The following is an 11,034-nucleotide window of genomic DNA, read 5'->3' as shown; positions in this document are numbered from 1 at the left end:
CTACACCCCTATTGTCTCTCAGCATTAGAACAAAACTGTTGTCATTGTCTTTAGGAGGTTGAGTGAGGACGCTGTAATGCAATCCTAATACACATGGGAGAGTCCCAAATGGCACCCTATTCCCTATATAGTGCACAACTTTTTACCAGAGCTCTCTGGGCCCTTGTCAAAAGTAGTGCCTTACGTAGCGAATAGGGTGCCTTTTAGGATGCACACTCTGTATTTTACACAGGCTCAGTTGTCCTGATGTGTTTTGTCAACAGCTGTTCAAGACAAAAGGGGAACCGAAGAGACACCCTGAACAGGATGCGCTGCCTACCAAACATCTCAGAGAGACTCATATTTCACAGGGTAAGTGATAAGCATCGATAATGTCATATTGATGTATCACCCTATGACAAGCTTGTTAAAACAGTGACAACAGATACAGGCAGACCGACGGACAGACATGCAGACAGACAGGCAGACTGACAGGCAGACGGACGGGCAGACAGACATACAGGCAGACAAAAAGACAGGCAAACAGGCAGACAGACAGACGGACAGGCAGACGGACAGGCAGGCAGGCAGACAGACAGACAGACAGACTGACGGACAGACAGACAGACAGACAGACAGACAGGCAGACAGGCATACAGACGGACAGACAGGCAGACGGACAGACAGGCAGACAGGCAGACAGACGGACAGGCAGACGGACAGACGGACAGACACAAACACACACATTCATTTTCTGATTATGAAATGTTCTCATGACAGATGCTGAGTGTGAGGTTCCAGAGGTTCCATCCACTTCCCCACCCAAGGAGGACCTGACAACCACACCGGCCCCTGCTCCCCAGGAGTCCCAGTCCCGTAAACGCCCACTCATAGTCAGGGTGTTACACGCTCTCTTCAGAGCCATCTCCAAACCATTCACAGGAGCTTCTGGGAAGAAGAATTAGCCAAATGCCTGATTTTATTAATATGATATTTTAATCAGAGCCTTTATTTAATAAAACATTACTGCATTGATTTCTGTCTATAGTAGTCTTCATGTATGTGCAAGATAACGGTAAAGTACTTCAAACCACATAGTCAAAAGTATTCATAGTGAAGTACCGTTTATGATTATTGATTGTGGAAATACACATAATACAGAAAAGTTGTTGTCACATATAAAGACAGACATAAAGGAGAACTCCGTAGACCAGTCACATTCTCAAGCCATAACTAAATCCATGAATGGATCTCCTATAAGATGACAGGAGAACATTTGTAACACTTTCTATGAAGCCTATATCTATAATGCATACACTCAAGTCATTTACATTTTACATTTTAGTCATTTAGCAGAAGCTCTTATCCAGAGCGACTTACAGTTAGTGAGTGCATACATTTTTTTTTTCATACTGTCATACACTCATAATGACTTAACTGAGTTAAGTGTTAAGTAAAGTGCAGTTATAAACACATAATGAGGGCTTATTATGTATTTCTTGCAATAAAAAAAGAAAAATGCTACTAGTTTATTAAATATTAATGACTGCTATTGCACGGCTCATGTCCACACTTCTGTACAATAGGGGGCAGTAATGCACCATAACGTTGGATGCCAACTGCCTATAAACCCCACTGAAGAAGAAAAAGCTACTCATGTAATGCATGCTGGAAAGCAGACAAAACTAATGATTTGCAAGAGATCTAAACACGATTTATAAGCTACTGAACAACAAGTCCAAGAAATCATTGCTAACCGCGTTTGCACTTTGAACAGATTTCTCGACAATAATAATGGAAGATGTGACTGGGGCTCAGCTCATTGCAGAGGCACTAAAAGCTCAGGTGAAGTGTGTGCAATATATATAAAACAGTGTTATACTGTGTAACCGTGTTGCTAATAATATATTAGTCGCTGATCATGTCCTTGGCAGTGAGAATGTAACACTATGAGTTGTGAAAGTGTGCCATAGGTCATTGCACTGGTATAGCTAACTATTAATATTGTTGTAGAAAAACATTTAGATGTTTATGTGGAATAGTATATGTTAACACCCTTGTTGATGCATGCCAATGTGTGTGTCAATGCAAAGAAAATCTAAACTACATTGTAACAATTCATATACAATTCAGTATGAAAATGTATGCACTCACTAACTGTAAATCGCTCTGGATAAGAGCGTCTGCTAAATGACTAAAAATGTTTAAAAAAGGTAAATATACTGTATCTACATGTAACTCTCTACAGAATGTAGAATATATGTTTGGAATAGTTGGTGTTCCAGTCATTGAAGTAGCTAAGGCAGCTCAAGCCTCAGGAATCAAGTATGTGGGAATGCGCAATGAACAAGCCATAAGCCACCTTTTTATTACTAAACCAGCTCTCCCCAAATCATGTGATATTAACTACCCGTACATAGACTACAGGAGCGTGTAGTGTGTGAGGGGTCAGTTTCATAGCTTTTTTGCATTGCTAATTATGTCTGCCTGTCTGTCTGACCCTTTGTGTGTCTGTCTGCCTGTCTTCCTGTCTGTCCCTCTGTCTGTCTGTTCCTCTCCAGTCCAGGTGCGTGTCTGGTTGTGTCTGGACCGGGACTCATCCATGCACTTGGTGGAATGGCCAACGCTAACATGAACTGCTGGTATGCTAGAACTCCACAAACAGAAGACCCTACTACTCATGTTCAGTGGTCCTTTCAAAAGAAGGGATGCTATCCGCACACTGCAAAAAATGATCTGAGGACTCCAAACTATCTCAGATTGTCAGTTGATGTCATTGTGTGATACCTCTCTCTCTGTAGGCCTGTGATTGTTATTGGAGGCTCCTCCGATCAAAACCAAGAGACCACTGGGGCGTTTCAAGAGTTTCCACAGGTACCGATTGAACCATGATATTTATGACTTTTGAACATTAGGGGGTTGTTTCCCAGGACACAGATTAAGCCTAGTCATGGCCTAAAAGCAAACTCAATAGAGAATCTCTGTCTGGGAAACTGGCCCTAGCAGTTTAATTGCTGAAAGAGGAAATAATTTGTTATTTGTGGTCCTCTTTCTCTGTCAGGTGGAGGCATGCAGATTGTACAGTAAGTTCTCTGCTAGGTCTAGCAGTCTGGATATGATCTCCTCAGTGGTAGAGAAGGTATACAGTCTACTCTGACTCCCTCTGTGTAGTCCTCTTCATATCATTTGGTATCACCTGCAATTGTCTTTTTCTGACCTCTAATTTTCCAGCTTAGCAAGGTACCTTAACTGCTTCATAAGAGCACAGCACAGCCTTAATTGATCTGAATGTAAGGGTGTTTGGTATGTCTAAGGCAGCACGCACTAGCATGTATGGACGTCCAGGTGCTGTATACGTAGACATATCTGGGGACATGGTCAATGCTAAATTGGACAGGAGCAGAGCCAGGTTAGTGGCCATCACTGTCTTTCATCCATTTAAAATGTATACTAATGTGTTACTGTTGAATATGTATACCTCTGAATTCACATCACCGTAGTCATTTTTATTTTATCTTGTTATACCTTTTAACGTCTGAAGTGAACCAGAAATTAAATTACTTAGAAAATATAGCACTATATCAAAATATTCTCATCAGAGAATAGCAATAAGCCTCGATAGACCTTCATGGTTTATTTACATATGCAATAAAGTTGCTAGGTAACATGTTTAATGTTTGACCTATTATTTATTATTTCCTTTGTCAGAGAGGTGCCCTGTAGTCCACCTCCTCCTGTGAGTATGGCTGACCATATGGCGATCACAGAAGCACTGGCGGTCCTGAAAGGAGCCAAACGGACTTTACTCATCATTGGCAAAGGTAGGCATTGCTTTTTTAATAGCCAGATAATCTGGGGGAAACAGAACTAAAATCTTGCATAATTGCGTCAGATACTTGGATAAGGTCTGGGGAGATGTTAAGAGAAAGATACTAACGCCACTTGCGAACTCTCCACCCCCTAAACGGAAACTCTCTGCAAGTTTCCGGCAAGTTTATGGGCCAAATGTCCCCTCCCGTTCTGAAATTGAAAAGATGCGAGCACCTGCGAAATCGGGATTTGTCCAAATGATTAGTGGTGAAAAATCAGCGTGCACCGGAACAAAGTTGTCACATCCCATTCTGTTGACAGACGCTACTTCCAGTTATGTTACGCGGCGTCTGTCCAAGAGAGATCAATAGCCAGCTGAAACGCACTGTAACACATATAGCACTGTACCACGGTTCAGTTGAAAACTGGGCCACGTTCAGTCGACAAATGTTGTTGACATGATTTCTCATTCTACCTGTCTGAGAGGCACGTTCGTTCTACATGCTATATTTCTATCTGAACGTTGCACAACGTTTTGCTCAGCTGAATGCATCCCAGTTGTGAAGACCAGTCTGTTGAAATCCGTGTGGCAGTGCCCTCTGTCTGTGTTCCTCTGCAGGTGCAGCCCATTGAAGAGCAGAGGGGGCTCTGAAGGAGCTGGTGGAGGGGTGTGACCTGCCCTTCCTGCCCACCCCCCATGGGTAAAGGGGTGCTGCCTGACGATCACCCCAACTGTGTTGCTGCTGCCCGCTCCAGGTCAGCCTCTCCTTCTCTCAGCTGGCATCATATTCATGTACAGACCATTGACTGTATAAGTAGGACCAAGAATTTCCCTGACCATTTGAACGGACCACGAAACTCCTGAAATCCCTATCTATAACTAGTCTCTCCTGGCCAGGTCATGTCAATGTAAACTGGTGTCAATCAAACAACTACACTACTCCTATAACTAGCCTCTTTTCATTACATTTTGTTTTGTCCCTGCTCTCCTCCTCCTCTCTTCCTATCCTCCTCCTCCTCTCTTCCTATCCTCCTCCTCCCTCTCTTCCTCCTCCTCCTCCTCTTCCTATCCTCCTGGTTCTATGGTCTTGGTGGGGACTGCAGAGCTCTGCTCCAGTCTGATGTTGTGGTCCTACTTGGTGCCAGACTCAACTGGATCCTGCACTTTGGCCTTCCCCCAGGTTTGACACCCAAGTAAAGGTCATCCAGCTAGGTCAAAGGTCACCAGTAGGGTTTCTTTTTTTTCCTTCTTTTTTTCGGATTCCAGATTTTCTGCTTATTCCGTTCTGATTTCTGGAATCTTCCAACAGGGATTTCTGGGAATTTGGGGAAAGTAACTGTAATTTTGCAACCCTAGTCACAGGTCATTTCATAGTGAACTACATTTCATTGTAACCAGGTATAAAGGTATTTGACTCAGTCTATTGGATTTAGTCTATCAATTATATAGCTTCTCTATAAGTCTTTGTGGTCTCTCCAAATAATGTCATGGCTGTCTTAGTGCTGTACAGTACATCTATATTTAAGCAATAAGGCCCGAGGGGGTGTGTATATGGCCAATATACCACGTCTAGGGGCTGTTCTTAAGCACGATGCAACGCAGAGTGCCTCGACGATACAGCCCTTAGCCGTGGTATATTGGCCCTATACCACAAACCCCAGAGGTGCCTTATTGCTATTATAAACTGGTTACCAACGTAATTCGAACAGTCAAAATAAATTTCAAATCAAATCAAATCAAATTTTATTGGCCACATGCGCCGTAATACAACAGGTGCAGACATTACAGTGAAATGCTTACTTACAGCCCTTAACCAACAGTGCATTTATTTTAAACAAAAAAGTAAAAATAAAACAACAACAAAAAAAGTGTTGAGAAAAAAAGAGCAGAAGTAAAATAAAATAACAGTAGGGAGGCTATATATACAGGGGGGGTACCGGTGCAGAGTCAATGTGGTGGGGGCACCGGCTAGTTGAGGTAGTTGAAGTAATATGTACATGTGGGTAGAGTTAAAGTGACTATGCATAAATAATTAACAGAGTAGCAGCAGCGTAAAAGGATGGGGTGGGGGGCAGTGCAAATAGTCCGGGTAGCCATGATTAGCTGTTCAGGAGTCTTAAGGCTTGGGGGTAGAAGCTGTTGAGAAGTCTTTTAGACCTAGACTTGGCACTCCGGTACCGCTTGCCCGTGCGGTAGCAGAGAGAACAGTCTATGACTAGGGTGGCTGGAGTCTTTGACAATTTTGAGGGCCTTCCTCTGACACCGCCTGGTATAGAGGTCCTGGATGGCAGGAAACTTGGCCCCAGTGATGTACTGGGCCGTACACACTACCCTCTGTAGTGCCTTGCGGATTGGAGGCCAAGCAGTTGCCATACCAGGCGGTGATGCAACCAGTCAGGATGCTCTCGATGGTGCAGCTGTATAATATTTTGAGGATCTGAGGACCCATGCCAAATCTTTTCAATCTCCTGAGGGGGAATAGGCTTTGTCGTGCCCTCTTCACGACTGTCTTGGTGTGTTTGGACCATGATAGTTCGTTGGTGATGTGGACACCAAGGAACTTGAAGCTCTCAACCTGTTCCACTACAGCCCCGTCGATGAGAATGGGGGCGTGCTCAGTCCTCTTTTTTTTCCTGTAGTCCACAATCATCTCCTTTGTCTTGGTCACGTTGAGGGAGAGGTTGTTATCCTGGCACAACACGGCCAGGTCTCTGACCTCCTCCCTCAACGTGACCCATGTTATACGGTCAGATATACCACAGCTTTCAGCCAATCAGCATTCAGGGCTCGAGTCACCCGGTTTATAAAAGGGAACGTGTGTGTGTCAGCCTTAGCATTATGTGGTGGTGCCTGGTTATTTCTGTTGTGTTTAGCTTGAGGTTTGGCCACTCCTCCAGCTGCTGTTACATGTGTCACGCACGGCGCTCTTCCTGTCGTGTCGTTGCTGGTATGTTGTAGTAACGTTCCACATATGTTATTTATGTCAAGGTCAATGTCAAGGTTGATCTGTGTGCTGAGGAGATGGGGAACAACGTGCAACCTGCTGCTGCTCTCCTGGGGGACATCAATACTATTGTCAAGCAGGTAACACAACACAGTCCTGGGGGACTGGAGATCCTGGTTTGAATCCAGGCTCTGTCGTAGCCGGCCGCGACCGGGAGACCCATGGGGCGGCGCACAATTGGACCAGCGTCGCCTAGGGTAGTGGAGGGAATGGCCGGCTCAGTTCGTAGAGCATGGTGTTTGCAACGCCAGGGTTGTGGGTTCGATTCCCACGGGGGTATGAAAAAAAAGTTACGTATGCACTAACTGTAAGTCGCTCTGGATAAGAGCGTCTGCTAAATGACTTAAACATGTTAAATGTAGAGGGCCCCGTAAACAGTTCCACAAACGTCAGCATGAGTGCGCTGACTGTGGAAGCACTAATCACTGGACCAAAGCTCACTGTCAGATGCACCAGCTGTGCGTCAAGTGCTTTTCTCCGGGCCACATGAGCTTTGATTGTAGTGAGGCTGGGCAGCGACAGAACCCTGCATGTGGACAGACTGGCAGGTCTCAGGAAAACTAGAAAGCCTCCGTTCTGAGGAGGGCAATGTGGGGCATTCTTATTTTTCCTCCACTGATGATGATATCCAATCTGTTTATTCTTACTTTTGTGAGTCAGTACCCAAGAACAACACAGTCATTTTTCAGAACACAATGAGAATTAATCAGAAAGACAGTTTGTTTTACACCACTGTGCTAGTACAGGATAAAGTTGAGCTGAAGGGGATGTTAGATAGTGGGTCCATGGCTACTACTCTGCGCGCAGATATTGTACCTCGGTTGAGGGAGGCAGGAGTGGTAGAGGGGAACTTTCTAGCTCCTTCAGACATTATCCTGGTGGATTGTGGTGGGAACAAACTAGCCCAGTGGGCATGTGTGACTTAAAAATGCAACTTTATGGCTTCTGTTATGTAGTCCCAGTGCTTATTGTTGATGGGCAGGTTGATGAACTCATTGTGGGAACTAATGTGTTGAAGTCTCTGATTAGACAGTGAGTTTCTATGTGCTCACGCAGGTGCCCGAGAGCTGTGGCTGCACCAAGGGCTAAGCTATTGTGTGTTGTCTCTTCGTGTACAGGTATGTCATTTATTTTGTCAGAATTATGTTGTATATCATTTTACTTGTATTGTATAGTGTGTTGTTAGGCACGGAATGTGTGCATGCAGCACCTGTTCTCTTTGCCTGACCTTCAACTAGCAAGGTGCCCGAGAGCTGTGGCTGCACCAAGAGCTAACATATTGTGTGTTGTCTCTTCGTGTGCAGGTCGAATAAAAATTATCCAACCATCAGAATTCCAGTTGTGGCAGTGTCCTAATTACGTGACCTGCCGACTGGTCAGCTCAAGCCGACCGCGAGCTGTGCATGTGGATGAGGTGCACGACCTGCGCATGTGAATTTGTTGATGGCTTACTGTAAGTGAATATATACTGTAAACAGTGAAAGTGAATGTAGCATATTCATTAGATACAGGTATTCGTGCTTATTTGTATGTTTTGGATGAATTTGTTTATTGCATTAATTTTTTGGGGTATTTAAATGCACTAAATTACATTGTATTTTAGTGCTCTGTTGAGCCATGGAAGATTCTCAAATCCATAAGACGTGTTATGCTGGGGATTTTAGTGTGGGTAGAGGGAGGGGTGTCCTTCCATTTACACCAATTGTACAGTCAGCTCCTGGGAGTAGAGCGTTTGCTAGTCCTGAGTTTGCAAGCACTGGGAGGGGTAGGCTGTTTGTTCCACCTGACCAGGGTATCCCACCTCTGTCTTTTGAAGTACCATCATCCACAGTACTCGGTGATAATGGGATGCCTCCGAGTCAGCTTAGTGACCTTATTAAGCAGATTGGTTCAGAGATAGGAGAATCTATCAGAGCGAGTTTACTGCAGCCTGGGGTTTCAAGTCTTTCTCCTGCCCGTCCCCTCACCAACCCCAGCAGTTTCCCCTGCCTGAGCAGTGTGGGTCAACCTTTATTGATGCGTCCAAGCTGAATCTGGTTGTGAAGTCAGATGTTAGTGCTCCACCTCTTTTTAGGGGTGATGGCTCAGATAAGTACTCTGTCCTGGAGTGGGAGGAGTTAATGGAAGTCTACCTAGAGAAGAGGGGTTACACTGGGTCTGGGAATGTTGGGGAGGTGATGTCTAGGCTCATGGGGAGGGCACGGGATGTGACCAAAGTCTGGAAGCGTAACAACCTTGTTGTCACAGATGTTAAGGCGGTGTTCAGTGTTTTCAAGCAACACTTTGGGGATACTGTCTGCTCAGGTATGCCATTAGCTGATTTCTATTCAATCAAACCATAAGCTAATGAGGGTCCAATAGATTTCTGGATTAGGCTTAACAAAGCTGCAGAGGCAGCCGAACAGTACCTTGTGAGTGAGGGCAGGACCTTACCCAATCAGTGCTCAGAGTTGGCAGTCATGTTTGTATGCAACTGTCCTGATAAAGAGTTGGCCCAAGTGTTCAAGAGCAAACCCATTCGTGACTGGACAGCCAGTGAGGTACAGGATCGGTTGGATGAACTGTTAAGGGAACGTAAAGCATGTAGAACACAACTTTCACAGCAGGTTGCTGCTGTTTTTGACTGCCCTCAGGAGGGAGTGGGTCCTGTGAAAAGACCTAATGTGTCATCTTTTTCTCAATGTGGCCGTGAACCAGACCTGGCACCATCTGTATCTGAGGGTGGGACATTAAAGAAAGTTTTGACTTTGTTAGAGAAGGCTCTGGTCAGCAATACTCAGTCTGTGAGTGGCGCAGTGGTCTAAGGCACTACATCGCAGTGCTAGCTGTGCCACTAGAGATCCTGGTTTGAATCCAGGCTCTGTCGTAGCCGGCCGCGACCGGGAGACCCATGGGGCGGCGCACAATTGGACCAGCGTCGCCTAGGGTAGTGGAGGGAATGGCCGGCTCAGTTCGTAGAGCATGGTGTTTGCAACGCCAGGGTTGTGGGTTTGATTCCCACGGGGGTATGAAAAAATTTAATAACGTATGCACTAACTGTAAGTCGCTCTGGATAAGAGCGTCTGCTAAATGAGGGCAATGTGGGGCATTCTTATTTTTCCTCCACTGATGATGATATCCAATCTGTTTATTCTTACTTTTGTGAGTCAGTACCCAAGAACAACACAGTCATTTTTCAGAACACAATCAGAATGACAGTTTGTTTTACACCACTGTGCTAGTACAGGATAAAGTTGAGCTGAAGGGGATGTTAGATAGTGGGTCCATGGCTACTACTCTGCGCGGAGATATTGTACCTCGGTTGAGGGAGGCAGGAGTGGTAGAGGGGAACTTTCTAGCTCCTTCAGACATCATCCTGGTGGGTTGTGGTGGGAACAAACTAGCCCAGTGGGCATGTGTGACTTAAAAATTCAACTTTATGGCTTCTGTTATGTAGTCCCAGTGCTTATTGTTGATGGGCAGGTTGATGAACTCATTGTGGGAACTAATGTGTTGAAGTCTCTGATTAGACAGTTCAAATCAAATGACAGCTACTGGCGGGTGGCGGGTACACCAGGTTCCTCTAGCCAGTGTGATGTCAAATCTGGAGAGATGGAGAGGAGACTCCATCCCAGATAAAGTGGGCACCATTAAGTTGAAGATAGCAGTAACGCTCCAACCCATGAGTGAGCATCTGGTGTGGGGCCGCCTACCGCCAAAGACAAAACTCTCTGTGGGCAGTACTGTTGTTGTCGAGCCCAGCATGTCTCGTTGTGTGAATCGACACATACTAGTGGGGGAGAGTAGTTACGCCTCTGTGGGGGGATGGATGGCTCCCTGTGAAGATTGTGAATCCAACAACATCGGCAGTTACCCTGAGACGAAATGCTAAAGTGGCGGATGTGTACCCTTGCATTGCATTGGAGTATTTTAATGATGTCAAGCAGCAAGCAGCTCATCAGAATGTGGCAAAGGCTCAATGTGACAGATCACATGGCAGTCTGACAGCTAAGAGTTCAGTTGGTGGCAGTGTAGATAATGGCAACAGTACACTGAGGAATCTTGGACTTCAAGGCCTGTCTGTTGAGGAGTGTCCAGTTTCACAGTTCTGGAAAGATAAACTTGTCAACTTAATTGGGAAGTATGACACAGTGTTCTCTAGACATAGCCTAGATTGTGGCGAGGCAAAGGAGTTCTGCCTTCGCATACGGCTGACTGATGACCGCCCATTTCGATGACCTTATCGTAGGCTGTCTCCAGC

General features: G+C 45.3%; 1 pseudogene; it reads left to right on the top strand.

The window, feature by feature from the left end:
* Positions 1 to 1,536: 1,536 nt before the first annotated feature.
* Positions 1,537 to 5,328, top strand: LOC121563977 (annotated as a pseudogene).
* Positions 5,329 to 11,034: the final 5,706 nt, after the last annotated feature.

This window comes from Coregonus clupeaformis, unplaced genomic scaffold, assembly GCF_020615455.1.
Source record: "Coregonus clupeaformis isolate EN_2021a unplaced genomic scaffold, ASM2061545v1 scaf1700, whole genome shotgun sequence".
NCBI lineage: Eukaryota > Metazoa > Chordata > Actinopteri > Salmoniformes > Salmonidae > Coregonus > Coregonus clupeaformis.
Note: the sequence above shows the minus strand (reverse complement) of the source record. Positions and strands in the feature narration are given on the sequence as shown.